The sequence below is a fragment of the Canis lupus genome, chromosome 37 (genome assembly GCF_003254725.2).
Source record: "Canis lupus dingo isolate Sandy chromosome 37, ASM325472v2, whole genome shotgun sequence".
Taxonomy (NCBI): Eukaryota; Metazoa; Chordata; class Mammalia; order Carnivora; family Canidae; genus Canis; species Canis lupus.
Window position 1 is genome coordinate 13,551,661 of NC_064279.1, and position 19,249 is coordinate 13,570,909.

Genomic DNA, 19,249 nt, shown 5'->3' on the forward strand with positions numbered 1-19,249 from the left:
TCCCCAGAATGTCTAATTTGGATGGCCCAAGGTGAGGCCTGGGAAGTAGCAATTTTTTTTAATTTAAACATGTTATTCCAATATATTTAGCTAATATTGGATGTTCATAAGCAGGATAATTCACAATAGCCAAAGGTAGAAAACAAGTGTTTTTCAACAGATGAATGGATAAACAAAATGTGGTATATACATACAACGATATACCTTTTAGCCATAAGAAAAGGAGATCCTGATATATATTACAACATGGATCAACCAATGAAACATTATATTAGGTGAAATAAGTCAGACACAACAGGACAAATATTGTATGATGTCACTTCTATGAGGTATCCAGAATAGACAAATTCATAGAGACAGGAAGTAGAATAGAGATTACCAGGCCCTGGGAACAGGTAGAAATGGAGAATTAGTGGCCACTAGTCACAGACTTTCTGTTTGAGGTGATAAGAAAGTTTTGGAAATATATTAGTGATGGCTACACAGCATTGTGACTATTGCCACTAAACTGTACACTTAAACATGGTCATACTTGTAAACTTCATATTATGTATATTTCACCACAATAAGAAAGTTTTTAAAAGGCAAAAATATGTCTATGATTTTAACGAAGATTGAAAACCTTTGTACCTAACATACTGGTGAAGCAAACCACCTGCCACAGAAAAAAACCGAGCTTATCATTTCATTAGTAAAAGGGGTTTATCGACTCCCCATTGACAGTTGAAAAAAAGTGAAGTCTTGAGCATAGCCTCAAACGTCCTCCATGATTTGGCCCTGCACTACCCACCCAACCTCATCTCTGATCGCCACCCTCCATCCTTTCTTTACTCCAGCAATAACTCCAAACTGAATGACAAGTAATCGTCTGAATACACTATTTGGATGCACACATCCATGCTTTTCCCACATGCTGTTCTTCCTTTCTGCAAATCATCTCCTTGCCAAAGACCGCTGGTCCAGCTCACCAATTAAGGCTGTGATGTCAACCCTGGCTGCACATTAAAATTTCCTATGGAGGCTTTTAAAACTAAGCAAGCCTGGGCCACTCCTTAGACCAATGAAATCAGTCAATTTCAGGAGTGGGAACTGAGCATCAGTCATTGTCTTAAATGCTCCCCAGGTGATTCTAATGGATGAGTGTGATTGAGAACCACTTCTTTACTTGTTACTCAATGTGTGGTCTGCTCCACCAGCAGCCTTGACATCATCTTGGAGCTTGTTAGAAATGCAGAATCTCAAGACTCATCTTAAACCTACTGATTCAAAATCTGCACTGTAACAAGATCTGTAGGTGATTTCTTTGCTTATTAAAATTTGAGAAACTCTCTTAAAGCTCATCTCAGGACTTTAAGTAGCCTTTCTGGACCGTTCAGCCTTGTTGACCACTTGTGCCTAGCACATACCTCTATACATACACTTTTCTTATTGTACTAAGATTCTAAGATCTTGAGGTAGAGACAATATTGTATCTTTATATTTCCAGTATCTAGCAGGACATTTAGCTTCCATAAGTAATTACTTGAATTATATTAAATTTTAAAAACAACCTTATCATTAGCATTTCAAAAATAATGATAACACCCCAAAAGGAAAGACTAGACCACAGCAGAATAAAAGAGCCCACTGATGGACCAACTATTACGTGCCAATACCTTCAAACATGGGAAATCCACCTTTACTGGAGCCCCACAGGATGTGTCAGTATCTCCATTTCATAGATAGAGTCACTGGGGCTCAGAGACAGGAGAAAGTTGGTTGGGAGCTAGTGCACAATAGGGATTTGAATCTCTCTCTGCCTTGTTCCACAGCCAGTTTTTCTCAGCCTCCAGCAATTTAAAAAACCAGCTCGAATTTCAAAACATTCTGAGTGTACCTCTATAGTCTCCTTTATTCTTCTCTCTACCTGCCCTCATCTTTTCTCTCACGTTCTCTCTTTATCCAAATTCCTCTCCTCCCTGGATCTTTTCTCCCAGTCTTATTTTATTCCCTCTAGACGACTTACCGTATCCCTCAACAGAGATTGAAGTGTATTTTGGACTCTTGTTTTAGTTACTAAATGTATTTTCTCTTTCTAAAATTCAATATCGGGTCAATTACTTTCCTCAGTAAGTAGTGAAGACTTTCGAGAAGTCCTCTTCTGATAGAACATGAAGTAGGTTATAGAATTAAATACAATGTGAAGGTAATTTTAATTGAAAGTAAGAAACTTTACCATTGCTTCTCTTTGGTTTGATTTTATGCAACAGATAGAAATTATAAGCCTAAATTAAGTTGCTTTTTGTTGGAAAATAAGGCTCCAAGGAAACTCTTGTCTTTCTTTGCCCTTCAACAGAAAAGAAATGCAACTCAACCTCTCTTCTTTTTCTTCCATGTATCAAACTCCAGACTGGATGGAAACATTTATTTGAGAAACCAAGTGGTTTATTACTTACCTAGGTGTCATGTGTAAATATCCATCTTCACTGGAAACTATAACAAATTTTGCAATCTAATCCACAAATACATATTTTTCTTTCAAAGAATTAAAAAAAATAGAACATCTCAAAAACTTCCTAAGAAAAAACAATAGTACCATTAAGTTAAGCAAAATGTCAAGGCTGAAAACCCCCAAATTTAATATAGAACAATAATTCCTTTTCTGGAATAGAATTTGAACAGAAAAGAAATAGCACTGTGATATATAGCCTGGTATATCCAAATAAAGATTACCACGATATTTTATGATAGCACTGGAAGGCCAAATGAAATAAAATTACTGCAGAGTTGAGTCTCCACAATGTCAAAATAACAAACTAGCTATGGTAATTCAACCCCAAACAGTATTACGTGCGCTGTACAATGTACCCTCTTTGGGTGTCTTCTCTCCTACGCTTATTGATGAGAACTACATCTGCTGTGAAGTATCAGCCATCACTGTAGGGTAACCAACTTTCCTCTTTTGTCCAGAACTTTCCCACTTTTAGCTCTTCCCCCCTGCCCTGAAAACCCCTCAGTGTCAGGCAAACTATAATCCTTGGTCACCCCACCTGGCAGTTGTGTTCAAGCCAGACCACACACTCCCCTTTTTCATGTTCAGGAGTGATAATCTGACTCAAACTGAGTCAATTGCATACTCTCTCCTGGTAAATCTTTCTTTTCTGCTGCAAGTTTGGACGGAAAGAGATGTAAACCAGGTCTAGAGCAGCCAGGGCACTGCATGATAGAGCTGGCGCTATGTACTCTATCAGGGCAACACATCTAAGGAGGCACCATTCACACTGTAGATGTTAGGATTCTCTATGTTCCTTTGGCACTTTTTTTAGCAGTGAAAGTCTTGTTACTACAAAATCAATATATTATGACAATTTTCTGACTGATGGCATTAAAGTGTATTGAAGAAAGAAGCCTATTTCTAATTGACACACAAGTACCATATGGGCTGGTGGCTTTGCTGGAGGCAATTGTGTTTGGTGATATGCATTGGGGGAATCTAAGAATGCCACTCTGTGGAGAGAAGGGAGGACAAAGAAGCCATGCAGCATAAGCAAAGACCAGAGCCCACGTGTGTCAAGGCAGGGGAGTGTTCCTCATTCCAGCCTTCTACTCCTGAGTTTGACTGCCTCCTTAGGAAGATCCTCAGACACCTTATAACAAAATCTTCTTTTGGTTTCTATCAAAGGAATGGATTCTATAACTTGGAATCAACAGAGCCAATTTCTGTAATTTGCATCCAAAAGTTAAAGACACGAAAATAAAGCAAACGTATTATCTGACAAAATTGCTCATTTTATTTATTCTCTGAAATGATCAGGAATTTTAATAAAAATAGTTAATCCTCTCTATATAGCCTCTGCAAAAAAAAAATTAGAGAAATCATCACTAGGAAGAACATTTTAAGTGTATGTTGCCAATACACTTAGCGAGTAATAATAAAGACATCTGGGAGTACAGTATTAATAGTATTTACTATTAATACTTTGGATGTCTGTAAGTAGATATTATTAAATCTTAGTAATCTAACAAATTCTGTATAAGAACTTAGCCTGATGGGTAAAGATGTTGTTACTGGCAAAGAGATTAAAAATGAGCATCAAATTTGTTTATCTCTCTTTTAGTGATGGGCATGTAATGCCATCCTTGAGATAGTGAAATGAAGGAAGTCTGCAATTAAACCCTTGATAAGAAACTCCAGAATAGCCATTCCACTTCAAGTTCTTCTTGTAATTATAAGTCTTGATATTTTCCAAACCGTACTATTTGTATTCAATCACATGTAGTATCTAGAGTCTAGCACATGAAATGTAATTCAGTCGTGGGATTGCAAGCTTTCTGCTCCATCATATCACTAATAATGGCAATGGTGTGTATTTCTAGAGGGCTTTTCTTTAAAAGTAGTTTAGAGAATTGTCTTGTTGATCTGCACCTGTGAGATAGAGGCAGCACCAATGTTGTGCACAGGAAAAAGAAATCTTTCTAACGTATTCTAAAGAAAGCCACTTTCTTCAGACCTTTACTTACCAATATTATACATTCTGTAGCAAAACAAAATGAGCTCTGCATCTCCTGGTATAATTGAAAAGCTTATTTTTAAATGCCATATGTTACTATGATTCATGCTGTGTTTTTAATGATTATCGCACATGCAAGCAAAATGCTATATTAGTTTTATATTCATGTAATTCCTGATAATCACAAATACACACAATGAAAGACAGGAACAATATCAGGGTGCCAGAGATGCAAAGAATCTCAAAAAGTTTTCTAATCTTGCATCTGATCTTTATGGACAATTGAACTTAAGTCATCCAAGACAAATGGTAGCATTTCCTTTTCAATTTAATAAGTGCTTTATGGAAGTCTACAATGCCATCTAAACTACAGAGAATAAAAGAAAAGTTGAAGAACCTGATTCTGTCTCATTCTTAAGGAATATACAATATTTTTTTCAAAGAGGTATAAGATAAATAGAAAATAAACAACAGGATAATAGTGTTACATATATCACGTGGCATACAGTAAAGGCTCTCAAATTTTAGCATACATCAGAATCCTAGGGCAGGTTTGTGAAAACACAAATTGCTGGGCTCCTACCTCCCATTTCTGATTCAGTAGGTTTGGAGTAGGACTTAAGAATTTGCATTTTCGAGTGGGAAATATCAGAAAGGGAGACAGAACATGAGAGACTCCTAACTCTGGGAAACGAACAAGGGGTGGTGGAAAGGGAGATGGGTGGGGGGGTGGGGGTGACTGGGTGAAGGGCACTGAGGGGGGCACTTGACGGGATGAGCACTGGGTGTTATGCTATATGTTGGCAAATTGAACTCCAATAAAAAAAAAAATTGCATTTTCAACAAGTTTCCACACTTTGCTGATGTTACTGATTTCCAGACCTTATTCTGGGAACAGTGCAGTAAAATATAGGGATTAAAAATGCAGGTTGTGGAGTTCAAGCACAGAATTTGGATTCCAGCTGCATTATACTACAAAAGCTATTTATCCTCATTGCCTCAGTTTGTATGCCTGTAAAATGAAAACAAGAACAGTGCTCGCCTCAAGTATTATTGTGAGAATTAAATGAGATAATGCTCGCAAAGCAATAGCACAGCCCCTGGCACATAGTAAGCACAAAATAAATGTTCATTATTAAAGCTATTTTATATTAGTAGTCCCAGCTACCAGTTTTCAAACCAGTACTAGTATGTGAAAAGAGAACATGTATATATATATACATGTTTATATTTGATAGTATAAAGTTATAAGATGTTTTTTCTTAGGAACCATTTTTCTGTTATCCTAAGATTACATACTTCTTAAATTTTGGTACTGATATATATTTATGTATATGAAAGTAATGGTAATAGGAACTGGCATTTACTTATTTGAATAACAAAAGCTTGACAATACCACAACTGTTACCCTCCCCCATCATAATTTGAGGTTGAAATAGGAAAAAATAAAAAAGAGTTAGCGTTAGGGGCTTCCCAAGGGGGCCACCACGACTGTGTCATCCAGATTATAATACTAGGAAGCCCATAAATCTCAGAAAGAAGAAAGGGAGCTCCGATTGGTCTGATGCTCAGTTGTGGCAAGACTAGCAGTCATTGGAAGGGGTCAAGAGGGCAGTGAGCAAGAATGGAGTACATAAAACATAGTGCTGGCTCTGTTTGACCCACTCAATGTAACAAGGCAAGGAACTGAGATGTGTCTGGGTGGCCTCCATGTGACCTTCCCTAGTAGGTCAGTGTACAGGACAATACACACATCTGTGTTGCCATGGCAACTTTAAGGCAACGCCATCTCAGTGTCTAACCTGAGAAGTCAGAGCCTAGATCCTGTCCTGATCACTTGACTAATGATTTTTTCTGACAGAGGGTTCAATAAAGCAGGACTTAGACTCAAATTTCATTGTATTCTCCCAGAGTGGGGATGCAGGTTATCCCCTGGGTTTAGGGAAAGCCCTTCTGTGTCAGTCAAATGTTTCTGTCCTTACTACCCTAGTCCATATCTGACCATCAGGCAAAAGACACTTATGCTGTAAGAAGCTCTCAAAGATAAAATACAATTTCTGTTGATACTTTGGCAAAATTGTTTTGGCTCTAATTAACCACATCCTCGTGCTGTTAGACTAGAGAAAAAACTATTGTAATATTGTAATAAAGATTTAGAAGAAATATTTTGTTAAGGACCACCTCTTTGGGTGGAGGTCATGAATTAGAATCAGGGAGATTGTGGGATGATTCAGGAAAGGGATAAAACTTAGTGATATCTTTGGGGTTCACTAATAGGTTATAACCAACTGTTCTGGTGACTCGATGTTTTGAGTATAGAAATGGCTACCCAAACCAGCCATGCAAAAAGGACCTGTTTCATGGTAGGAAATCTCCTTAACTAAAGGTTATTTGAAAAGCATTGTCTTAGAGGATGGGAAAAATATCTGCAAACCATGTACCTGAGAAGGGCTAACGTTCAAAATATGTAAGGAACTCATCTAATTCAATAGCAAAAAAACAAGTAACCCAATTAAAGAATGGGCAAAGGATCTGAATAGATATTTCTTCAATATATAAATGACCAACAGATGTATAAGAAGGTAATCAACATCACTAATCAGCAGGGAAATGCAAATCAAAACCACAATGAGATATCACTTTATACCTGTCATAGTGGCTATTAATAAAAAATAAAAGATAACAAGTGTTGTCTGGGATGGGGAGGAAAGGGAGACCTCACAGTGTTGGTGGGAGTATAAATTGGTGTAGCTATTATTGAAAACAGTGTGGAGGTTTTAAAAATATTACAAAAGGAACTTCCACATGATCTAGCAATCCCACTTCTAGGTAATAATCTCAAGGAATTGAAATCCGAATATGGAAGAGATGCCTGGACTCCATGTTCATTGCAGTATGATTTAAAATAGCCAAGATATAGAAATAATCTAAATGCTCATCTACAAAAAGGGGAGGAGCACCTGGGTGGCCCAGTCGGTTGAGTTCCTGAATCTTGATTTAGGATCAGGTCACAATCTCAGGTCATGAGACTAAGCCCCATAACAGGCTCTGTGATGAGCGTGGAGTCTGCTTGAGATTCTCTCCCTCTCCCTTTGCCCCTCCTCTCTCTCTCTCTCTGTCTCCAAAATAAATAAAAAGATAAATAAATAAATACTCATCTACAGATGAGTGGGTAAAGAAAACGGGGTCAGTCAAATATATACAGCAGAATATTATTCAGCCTTTGAAAAGAAGGAAATCCTACCCCGTGCAGCAACATGGATGGACCTGGAGAACACAAGCCAGTCACAGAAGGACAAAAGTTGAATTATCTCACTTATATGTAGAATCTAAAATAGTCAAACTCATAGAAGCAGGTTGTAGAATGGAGGTTATCGGAGACGGGGGGGAGGGAGGAATGGGTAGGTGATGATCAATGGGTACAGTGTCAGTTGTGCAAGATACACCCTGGAGATCCACTATACAGATACTGCCTAAAGCTAACAATAATACCTTATTATATATTTAACATTTGCTAAGATGGCACATCTTATGTTAAGTGTTCTTACTACAAAACAGAAAATGATAATAATATTAAGCAGGGGAGAAAACTTTGAGAGGGGATGGGTATGCCCATGGCCTTGATGATAATGCTGGTGTATGCATATCATCAAACTAAGAAGTTGTATACATTATATACCTATAGCTTTTTACATGTCAATCAAACTTGAAAAAGCGGTTGAAAAAAAGAGACAGGATACTATGCAGACATGTTCCTTAGAGACCGGAGACTCCTTTCCTGGTGACTTCAGCTCAGGACTTCCTGTGGGCTTTGCTGAACCATCCCTAGACTGCATTGCCCTGTAGGATGCATCCACCCAACTTTCTCGTCATCACCTCTGTCAGGGTCAGACTAGTATCCTGGACTCACCGTTTTCCCAGCCTTCCCTGGCCCCCCCTCCCTATTTCCTCCCGCAGAGCAATTCCCCTATGTGCCTTTTAAATAACCCCTTAGCATCTGCTTCCCGGAAATCTGAACCAAACACATCCACAGCTGCCCATCCTTCCTTGATTGAGGATCACTCCTGAGGGCACTAACTTTCCAGCGTTCCCAGTCTGCCCTGTGCACTGGCTCCAGCGGCAAACTGGACCAGCAGACCCCGCCCCTCCCCATTATAGGATGAGGGAAGCATCCTAGGAGAGAACTGTCAGTTAGTGGCCCCTGGGTGAGCATATGAGCAAGGCATCCACGGTGGTGATATTTGCTACAAGCATTATGCTTTGGTTCTCTGCTCGAGTGTGCAAATAGATTGTTGTGCTCTACGACCAGGGCCAGGAGAAAAGAAGGGCTTTAGGCAATAATATCTCTTGGCCTCTATTAGGAAAAAGAAATATTCTCCACAATTAGGATTACTTTGCTTTTCCTCTCTCAACGTATCTAGAGGTTTGTTTCATTTTCTTCCTGCTACTTTTCTCCTAACTTCCCAATTTGATTGCTTGTTATTGATTAAAATGGGAAATGCTTTGTGTTCAGAACATTTACATCTTCTGGTAACAAAAAGACAAAAAGATTCTGAGGAAGAGCTCTTAGCAATGATCTTATAGCAGGCATTTAATAGTGTTTGTTTTCTTCCTACTTAGCCCCCTGGGGATAAAGGACCATATGTATATGTAAGGTACTGAGAGGCATATTCCTTGTGTGGTCATAAACAGAATCAAAATGATATAATTATATGAAAGCACTGCTATAAGCTGTAAAGGGCAAAAAGGAGTTATTCTGAGATCTTCGTGACTCATTATTGCACTGCTTCAGGTGAGCCCTGGGTCAAGGCAAATCCTCAGAAGCAGGACACCTGCAAGGAGGAAAACCTTCCTAGAACATGGTTAGTATATAATATAATATAATATGTCCCTCCAAGTGTGTTCTACTCTATTGGCTTACTTTAAACACAACTTAAGGCTCCTTTATGATATTCAGACAATAAAAGCAATTTTTAGCTATTGAGAAAACATTCTGTTCCATATGTTAGACAACGTAACATTTGTTGTAATTCCAGCATCCCTGAATGTTCTACATTTATTCGTAATTTAATAGAATCAGTCTTCCGCCTTTGGGATATTAGAGTGCAATTTCACGTGTACCATTAAAAATATAGTTCATCTATTCTACAGCCTGCCTTAGCTGCAAATGTTGAGGAATTATTGACGCGGCACGATAAAAATGAAGAAACATGAAACCTTAAGAAAAATGAAGAATCTAATTTAAAAGAATGGAAAAGGCACAGATAAAATCAGGACAGTGACTGATCCAGCACCATGCACTAATACATCTTTTATACTTTCTCTCCTTAAACTGAATAATGGAGGTAGGTCAGAATTTGCATTGGTGTGAATCACTCAGATCAAGCGATAGGAAGAAGGAGATACATACATTATCTGGTCAATTTTACCAGATACAGTTCAATTGCTCAATGGTTCATCTGTCTTTTCTGAGCCAGATTTGAACAAAGGTGACCCTCAGAACTCGTTACAAAATCTTGTTATTTGGAAAACATTTTATTTTTGTATTTTCTTGAGACAGCCTCAAAGATTAATGTCTAAAATAAACTCGGCTGTTGAAAAATTTTAAAGATACAATCAGAAAAGTAATTCAACATGTCCCCAATGCTTTTAACTCCAGTGATGAAATTCTAATCTGCAACAAACTTGGAAAAAGCAACAACAATACTCTTGGGTTTTCATACCTCCTTATGTGTGTCTTTCAGCTAACAATTTTAGCTCCAGTTTCATCCAAGGCAAATTAAATTAAACTTCACTAGAATTTTGTAGGCATCTTCCTTCTCCCCTAGTCATCCCAAGGAATATAGTTGGCAAAAATTAAAATATTAAAGATGTTGCAGATTTATCAGAACAAAGCAATGGTATTTAAACAAAAACAAAAAGGGGATCTGGGGGGATGAGTCAGTTCTATTCTGGGCTCTGCTGTTCATTTGATAATGACCTTTCTTAACCTCAGCTTATTTAGCTGTAAAATGAGAGGCTTTGACCACCCTTGAAATACTATGTTTGTGTACATTCATCTTGCCCTGTAATTGCTTATTATCTGTATCACCAGTAGACTTTTTGTTCTTATATGTAGCCCAATACCTAGCACATAGGAGGACTCAAGATATATTTACTGAGTGAGTAAACAATCATATGTAAATAAATATATCCACTTTTCTCTACTCAAGTGGATATATTCACAGAGGGTATATATTCACGGACTAAAGGTGATACCTTGTCTAACCACTGGCCACAGATATTCAATATGCCCAGAAGCTTAGGAAACAGCATGACGACATGAAATAAAAGGCATATGTGGGTGTCTGGATATCTGGGTATTTGATCCTTTCCTTACATCGGCAACAAAGCAAGGGACAGATGGCAAAATAACATAAGGATTGCATGCTTCCATGTTTCTGGGGCTGAAATTCTTCCTACTGAGTATAAATTTACACCACTTTAAAACTTGAAGTACTAACTCACTCCGTTGAATTCATCAAATATTTAGAAATAGTACAATGCTCCCTAGGACAGGACTGTTTAGGTGCTACGTCTTCAATATTTAATTTGACATCTTGTTGTAACATCAGAATGTCGTGCTAAGCCACCACCATGTGCTCTTTTGGAATAATAAATTGACAATGGCATTGAACAGCCCAGATGAATTTCCAAGTTTTATAAATGTCTCTGGAAAATGACACTGAAGTCTCACAAAAACATATATCCTAAACTAGGAAAGAAATACTGGCCATATGCTAAATTAAAATATTTGGCCATATTTGGGGGCCCTCATGCATTACACAATTTTTGTTTTTGAACATGAGTGAGAATACCTCAAACAAAGTATCAAAATGTGATAAAAATACTATTGGAGCTATCTCACCTAAAGTCAGGGCAGTGAAACTATTCTAATATTATAATGGTGGACACATGCCATGCATTTGGCAAAGCCCATTAAAGTATACTGCACAAAGGGTGAACCCTGATGTTAGCCATGGACATTAGTTAACAATAGCCAACCGTGGCTTATCCGTTGTGATAAATGTACTACACTAATTCAATATACTAAAAGACAGTAAACTGTGGGTGAGGGAGGGAGGAAGTATACGGCAGCTCTGTCCATATTCTCTGCTCAATTTTCTGTAAACCTAAAACTGGTCTAAAATTAAAATCTAGTAATAACCCCCTGCCCTCCCCGCCCCACACACACAAAACCACTGTTGGAGCTATTCCAGCTAAATCCATCAGCTCAGCAAATTACTCTATCAACAATGAACAAAATGGTTCATTTATAACATGAGAGGTGATTATACCCAAAGATGATGAGGATTGAAGATGTAGTATTTTGATATGAAAAGTCCTTTACCGGATCCAGACCCTAAATATAGAATAAAGGGAGTCTTTACAAAGACCTACACTAAACTTTAAGGAGAGGTATTCTTGTTTTGTAGCTTACATTTAGCCCTGCCAAATTCTACATAACTAGAAAATAAGATCAGAAGAATATGCCCACAGTCCCTGTCTTATCAGATGATATTTGGGAAGTTATAAAACAAACAAAACATTATCATAATAATAAAGCAAAATGTCAGAGCACAAAAAGCTAAAAAGATCCAAGGAAAAGATCCAGTTCAACTCCCTCTTCTTTGGTAAGAAAAAATAAGGCACAAACACCTGCCTTTTTTGACATGAAAAGCTCTGTGAGGGATCCCTGGGTGGCGCAGCGGTTTAGTGCCTGCCTTTGGCCCAGGGCGTGATCCTGGAGACCCGGAATTGAATCCCACGTCAGGCTCCCGGTGCATGGAGCCTGCTTCTCCCTCTGCCTGTGTCTCTTCTCTGCCTCTCTCTCTCTCTCTCTGTGTGACTATCATAAATAAATAAAAATTAAAAAAAAAAAAGAAAAGCTCTGTGGAAAAAAAATTAATCTCTTGTCAAATTATAGGGATACTTGAGCTATTTCCTGAGCAAGCGATTAATATTTAACTTGTGATCACTGTGAAGTTTATATCCAATTGCATTTCCATTTTTGTTTGGCTGCAAGAAAGCTTTGTACCAAATTTGTGGCACATTTCCATCAAATGTATAGGTTAAACCTTCTCCTGCCTAATCAGGCTTTCTAACTCATCTATGTAATGTTTTGGCTCGTTGCTATCTTCTGTATTGAATGTGATGCAGATGAACTTCAACGGTCCCACTCCTAGCTCATTCCCTTCACTCTAATCAGAAAGAAAGGTGTGGATTAGAAAAAACATTTCAAAAAATGGTGATCAAAGAGAAATTATTTTAGAACAGTGCTACTCATCTTACATGACCCCAATGGAGGTCCACGTGGCCTTCATCAAGAAGTTAGATAAAGCGAAGAGGGTTTTCTTGCAAAAAGTGAGATAAGGGGCACCTGGGCTGAGTGTCTGCCTTTGGATCAGGTCATGATCCCGGAGTCTCAGGATTGAGTCCTGCATCAGGCTCCCCACAAGGAGTCAGCTTCTCCTTCTGCCTGTGTCTCCGCCTCTCTCTGTACGTCTCTCATGAATAGACAAATAAAATTTAAAAAAATAAAAGTGAGATCAGAGTGATGCTAATTGTGAGATATTCATTCCTCTTGAAATTAAATGAGGATATACATACCCCCAGGTTATGCATAAGACGATCTATTAGGCTATGGAAGGACAAGATGATCTATTAGGCTATGGAAGGAAAATACTATAATTTTTATTTAAGTTCTACATTAATTTAATACAAAGATGACCATGGCAACATTCGTTTGGTCCATATGTCAAAATTGGTATCACAGAAGGATTCATGAGGAATGATGAGCAAAAAGTGGGAGTTCACAATGCATTCTTCATAGCAGTTTATGTAAGCCCTGCCAGTTCACTGTCACAAAAGGGACAACATGTATAGTGTATGGAATCTACTTATGTTGATGAGAAAAAGACCAAAGACCCAATAGCAAATGGGCCAAAGATACAAATAGGTAATTGCCAGAACAATGAAGTCCAAATGACAAGTACAACAAAGCAAAGAGCCTCAAAATTGCAAACAAGTGATTGGAATGCAAACTGAAGCTACAATGAGAAACCATGGTTTGACAGAAGAATAAAAAGTACCATAACACCCTGGGCAAAAGAATATTCTTCTGCATTGCAAGTGGAAATGACAACTATTATAGGCAAAATGCAGGAATTATTTATAATGTGATTCCACATTCATAAACTAACACCAAAAACACCCCTCTGTCTATGTGGTTATGTTTAGTACACATGTGTTTAGTTGTACATGAGCATGGAGAGACATATGGCAGGATATATTTTCTGGATTGGTAACATAACATTTTGGGGTGAGGAGATCTATTGTGGATAGAGTAGGAAAAAGAAAAAGGAGATCAAAAACATGAAGAAAAAATTACATGAAAAATGGCATGAATGACATGAACCCATTTGGAATTTTTGCATAATTTCATAAAAATAAATGTAAAAATAAAATGGAAAATAAAACTTCTTTAAACTTTCAACAAGTACAGTGTATATTGGCTCTGGGGACTGGCACTTAAGACGGTATTCAGAAATAGGGCAGCTTATTTCTTTGTCAATTTTCTCCAAGTAGCAGACATCTCCTAGAAGAGTAACTATTCCTCCACAAGCCAGGGTTAGAGGTTATACTCTCACCCACATTGCATATTGATTTTATAAAAATCATTAAGCCCTTCTGGTATCATATTGAGGGTTTGAATGTAGTACATGAATAGTCCAGGCTACTAGGGTCATTCCTACCACCTACCACCAACACCAAAACTGGGTTCTATTGCCTTGAATTATAGTTGTAAAGAACTCTAGAGTTTTGTGGTCTCACCTCTCATCAGGGGTAGTAGTCTCTTCTAGAGCTAGAGTGTTAACACAATCTCCAGAGCCACCTCTTAAATATTCTAGTTCTGTCCCATGGAACAAAACAACAAATACTCTAGCACACGTGCTGTAACTCTTCGCAGAGTTGGAGACAGCAAAACTATTTTTACTGGTCTTTCTTGCTTTGGACCAAAGAGCCCCCAGATTCTTAAATGATGCTTTACTGTGCTTCCAGCTGTGGTCTGATCTATCCAGAAAACAGCAGGGGAGAGTGACTACTTCCATAAATGCAGCCCAGGACTACTCAAACATTGATTTTTTTTTTTTTCTTAAAGAATCACATTGTTAGTGCAATTTGAAGTTGTGATCAATTGCAGTTATTTTTAAATTAACTGCTCCCATATTAGCAATTGAACTTGCGCAAGTATCTAAAACAGTAACTGTTTTAAATTTTTTTTATTGATTTTGGCCTAGAATTCCAAACTATTGTGATCACTCTAAGTACAAACTCTGCTATCTGTTTTATTACCTGGTGTATTGCTGCATAACAAAATACCCACATTTTAGCAGCTTAAAACAACAATTAACATTTAGAGTCTCAGAGAGTTTCAGTGGGTCAGGAATTGAGAGTGGCTTAGGTGGGTGGTTCTAACTCAGGATCTTTCATGAAGGTGTAGTCAAGATGTCAGCCTGCACTGCAGTCATCTGAAGACCTCACTGGGCTGGAGGATCCACTTTTAAGTTGGCTTACTCACATGACAAGTAGTTGGTGCTAGTTGTTGGCAAAAGTCTTCAGGCCGTGTAGACCTCTCCATAAGGCTGAGAGTACTCCCGCTTGGTGGCTGGCTTCCCCCACCACGGGTGAACCATGCAAGGAGGAAGCTACAGTGCTTTTGATGTATCTTAGAAACCACACAATCACTTCCGCCTTTTGAAGGGAGATGCATCAAAGAATTATGGACATATTTCAAGCCACCATATCTGATTTATCTGCAAACAGATAAAAGGAGGAAAGGTATCAAAAGATCACTGAACAGGCTTGGGTTTGAATACCACCTCTGCTACTTAGTAGCTCTGTGACCTTGGGAAAGTTATTAACCTCTCTGAATCCTTTTCTCATCTGTGAAATGGAAATAGTTATAGTATATACCTCTCTTCAGACTGTAGTGACAGTTAAATGAGATAAAACATGTAAAATACCTGGTACAGCATCTGATATATAGTAGGTGTTCACTACATTGCTGTTATTTCTTCAGTTAATTCCTAAAAATGTTGGAAGACGGGACATCGGTTTGAACAAAAGGCTACTTTGCCATGTGCCGTAGAAGGTCATTGGTGTAAGAATGTGGAACCCTGCCTTTCTAGGGTTGGGGTACTAGGCATAAAGAAATAGGACAGAAACCTGGTAATCAAAACTAGGAAATTAAGTGAGATAAAAGGGATGAGAGCCAGATAAAAAGATATACACTAGATTTCCATACTGAGTGATTTTTGCATGTACCAAGTAATTTGTGTTGAAGTCTTCAATGTCCTTTACATTTTTGCTGAGAAAGAATTATCTTTGAAAGGAGAATATTGAAAAGTCATTTATGTTCTTTAAGCACATCAAAAGTAGCATAAAATAAAGTGATGATTTTAGACATGGCAAGTATTTTATTATCTTTAGCACTCATTAAGATACATAAGAGCTGCTATAATCCCTAAAGTATATGAGACATTTGGTGGCATAAGTTTAGTGTTCTTTCTTTCTTTTTTTGTATGAAAAAAATGTAAGCAAGTATAGTGAATAAAATAAACTGATAATTGAGCTTTATAGAATCAAAACAAAAAATCTAAATTTATATGTCTTATCACTTGTTTCCTCACTTCCATACGGCAATTTGCATTTCCAAAGTTCCATTTTGAACACGAACTAATTCTCACAACACTACAGGACACAGAAACTATTATGATCGCCATTTTCTAGATGGGGAAGTTGAGACACTAATACCAAACACATCTCCATTCCTCAGGAAATCAGAATTTGGGGCCCATTCACAAATATGGCTTGGGTATTGCCATGTTGACTGGGAAGCTAATATAATGGCAAGCATTGTAAAGTAATTTTGTATACTCTCAGCCACTTGACAAATGGGAATGAAGACAATAACCCTTGCATGCTTTGCAATATCTGAACTTACAGGCCATTACCTAACAGTTTTTTCTTTAAAAAAAGGCTCTGCCACCAGATTTATGAGGGCTTCCTTGAATCTATGAAAATAGAGCTTGTACTCCAACCCAGGCACAAGTGCTCTGACTTTTCTTCTACGCAAGACCAATTTTAAGAGAGTCCAAGTCTACTCTAGAGGAGTGACAGAGGCCTTCTAGCCCTCTCAGTTTTCATACACTGTCTCTTCTTCATTTATGGCTCGCCATTTACTGTCGTAACAGATCATCAGGCACTCATGACAATATTTGGCAGTTCACAGTTCACGGAGGCAATGTGCTCTGAGTGATGGGGTTTACAATATCTGCATGGTTATGATTATAAAATTGTGCATGGGCCAGGGAAAGAAAATAACCCAGCAGATTATATTTCAATGCACCCATTAGAGGATCAGCATGAGACACCATCAGTAGTGCAGGAATTCATCAACCTCACAGGCACCCAAGCAGTGTTAAAAGCCTTAACTTTACTAGAAATATAACAAGTAATAAAAACAGACAAGACCTGAAACGGTCTAATGGACCTAACACAAATGTGGCAGATGATTAACAACACTAAATTTTCAGGCATGGAAACTTTCCCCAAATTCAGTAAGCAGTTTCTCAAAATTCAGGGACTTCAGTACAAATCTTTGGTTCAGCATAAATGGGTTCCTAGACAGACAAACAGACTTGGTCTACATAGTCAACACTGAGTTCATATTCTTAAAAACTGTGTTCAAGTTCTTAACTGAATGCATTGTATATTAATGCACTGCTGTAAATTTTTTTCAAGCTTTTGTCGCCTTTTTATCTACAATTGATGAAAATATTTTTTTAAAAAAAGAAAATATTTTCTTTCTTACAGATCACACTTGAATTTAGGGGCATCTGCCAGGGCCTTCTAGAATTTTCTTGTTTTATTACAATATATTTGAGACATACAGAAAGCTATAAAAAATAATAAATTCTATCTCACTCATCATCCAATGGAAGAATTATATGTATTGTGAATACATCTGAAGCCCTCTGTAAACTCTTTCCCAAATGCACTCTATCTTTACCCTTAGTAAAAACCCCTCTGCTGAATTGGGCATTCATCATTCCTAATGCCCAGCTAATGTCCAGATAGTGAGGAACTAATGTGTAGAACCGTATCTATTTACTATATGTGTATCTCTAAGCAATATTTACTATTGTTTGGTATGTTTTTAACCTTTATTCAAATGCAATCACTGAAGAGTGCTATAGGTATGCATACTTTTGCAACTTGTTCTCTTGCTCAACATTATTTCCGTAAGACTTATTTTTGTTGATACCTGAGGGAGGAGTGAATTCATTCATTTTCATCACTATATAGCATTCCTTTGTATGGTTGTATCACAATTTATTTATCCATTCCCCTAAAGATATCTTCTATTAAACAGCTTGTGATTATCACATAAACCACAAGCAAATTTTTTAATTTTCTGTGTATGCGAAAGTCATTGAAGAAAGTGAGTGGGTGGCTATCAGTGCGATGTGTCCCCTGGTGGTAGACTCTGAAAAACTTGTACTGTCTGCCTTTGAATGTTTGAGGCTACACCTTCTTTTTTCTTTCTTTCTTTTCTTTCTTTCTTTCTTTCTTTCTTTCTTTCTTTCTTTCTTTCTTTCTTTCTTCTTTCTTTCTTTCTTTCTTTCTTTCTTTCTTTCTTTCTTTCTTTCTTCTTTCTTTCTTCTTCTTCTTTTTATTTTTTTGCCAAGCATATGATACCTGCAATGATCAAACTTATTTTCTATTCCCATTACTATTATTTTGTTCTGAGATAGGTAGCCTATGTGTCCAAGGCCAGTTGCATTGCCTTTTTCTTCTATATATTTTTAATACCTAATTTAGTTCCTTACTATATCCATAAACATTTATGAGTGGTCTTGATTGAGAGTACATTAATGCCTCATGAGCACATTTCTCTTGACCACAGATAGCTATAGAAAGGGAAGGAAACTTCCTCTCCACAGCATAAATCTTAACAAGTACAATGGCATGAAGTGGAGACCAAAGACTGAAGGGGAAAGAATGTAGGCAAATGGTCCGGAACTAGTTTTCTCCCAATATGTCAAACATTGGCAATTATTTTATGTTTCAATACTTTAGTACTACAGAAAGTGATGATGCTTTCTGAAATCTGCCTTCTCTTAGATGTTTCAAAGTTAAAACACAGCTAGTGGCTATGCTATGCAATGGTAAGGGAATAGTATACATAAAAAATATTTAGTCAGAGACAGAGAATAACCATAATTTTAATTTACAATAAATAACTTAAACAAGAGTGATACAATTTATGCATAGCTACATAGCCATAAAGGATTCCTGTCCAACAAGTTACTCATTTGCACTAAAATGCATTTTCAATCAATGGGTGAAGTACACATTATCTTACAATGCCTCTGGGAGGACAGAGAAAAAAATTGAAAGCAAGAATCAGCAACCCATGGTATATATGATGATTGCTGCTACCCTACGTCTTTCCCACATTTTTTTAAAAAGAGATAAACTATTCTATTCTGTATGAAACAATTTTCTATTACAAAAATATGACAGGATCATCTTGGAAAATTTAAGTTATCCCCCAAAAATACAAATAAGAACATAAAGGGGCACATGGGTTGCTCAGTAGGTTGAGCCACCTATTGATTTCAGCTCAGGTCATGATCTCAGGGTCCTGAGAT